The sequence below is a fragment of the Pundamilia nyererei genome, unplaced genomic scaffold, assembly GCF_000239375.1.
Source record: "Pundamilia nyererei isolate P.nyererei 1_Seehausen unplaced genomic scaffold, PunNye1.0 scaffold00089, whole genome shotgun sequence".
In the NCBI taxonomy this organism is placed as follows: domain Eukaryota; kingdom Metazoa; phylum Chordata; class Actinopteri; order Cichliformes; family Cichlidae; genus Pundamilia; species Pundamilia nyererei.
Window position 1 is genome coordinate 2,492,916 of NW_005187490.1, and position 1,537 is coordinate 2,494,452.

Consider the following 1,537-nt stretch of genomic DNA (forward strand, 5'->3'; position numbering starts at 1 on the left):
CCACATAAGACCTAAACCAATTAAATGCAGTGCCACCAATATCCACTAGATCATCTAATCGAGATATTAGATGCTGTGGTCTACTGTGTCAAAGGCAGCAGTTAGGTCAAGCAAGACCAGAACAATGTGGTTATCAGACTCACATGCCAGAAGGATGTCATTAAAGACCCTTAATAATGCAGATTCTGTGCTATGAAGTGTTTTTAAACCTGACTGAAAAATCTTAAGGATGCCATTATTATCTAGAAAATCTTTCAGCTGACAAAAAACAGTTTTCTCTAAAACCTTGGAAAGTAAAGGTAGCTTGGAAATAGGCCTATAATTAGCTAAAACTGTGTGAACAAGACCAGGTTTCTTAAGCAGTGGCTGCACTACTGCATGTTTCAAGGTTGCAGGAACCACACAAGAGGACAGACTACTGTTAATAATGGCAGGGGCAGAATGCGCTATACTAGGAAAAATTTCTTTAAAAAATTGTGGAGGGATAGGATCCCGGGGGGAACCTGCGGGCTTAATATGGCGAATCACATCCTCTAAATTGGAGACAGTCACAAGCTCAAACTCAGTAAAAACAGCCTTAGGCTGCCTGGTTTTTAACTATTTGTGATTAATTAAATCACTACAAACCACTCAGCAGACAGATCACAGGTAATGAAGTACTGGTTAGTATTGTTTGTTCTATCTTTAGCTACCTGAGGTTACAGGTGACTTTTTTTTAAATTAATTAATGTTGCCTTGAAAAGGACAAGTTCTACATAACTGTAACAGTATCTATACACTTTTGTTTCTTTTCTTTTTTTTTAAGTCAAATATAAGAAGCTACAAAAAATGTTACTTAACTTGACATTACAAAAAGGATTTTTGTTAAAATCTCTAAAAGAATCTCAGAGATTCCAAGAAGGCCAGGTACCCTGAACTGTCATTCTGTGCATAAGCGCAGATGACAGTGAGGACCCCTTCCCTGACCAAAAGGTGCAGAAAGGTGATGTTCAATGTAGCGGTTGTCAGTCTTGGTAACCAGGGATCGGTTTGCCAAGGTCTCTGTCTTTTGCTGCCACCCAGCAAACGCTGCACCTAAGCGCTTCGGTGCCTCTGGCGGCTGGTGAGCCTACAGGAGGGTGTGCCCAGCCAGGCCCCATGGCCTAAGATATGGCCATCAGGTGCTCACTGGCCGCCCTCCCCGGGCCTGGCTCTAGGACGGGGCCCTGGTAACCCTATCCTGGGCAGGGTGAACTGTTCCCTTGGTCTTGTACTCATAAGGGTCTTCTGAAATACTTACTCTAGTCCCTCACTCAGGACCAATTTGGCATGAGAGATCCTACCATGGGGCAAAATCTGCCCGACAGGTGAGGGCAGTCAGCTGGAAAGCTGAGGACGCTTGGAGAACATCAGTGCCGAATCAGAAGCACTGTGTGCATAAACACTAAAGAAAAAGCAATCCCTATGTGTGAGTCCCTATGTGTTCACAAATGCTTATATTAATGGGTGTATTAATGGGGCAAGTTGTATAAAGCGCTTTGAGTGCTCAGGTAACCCA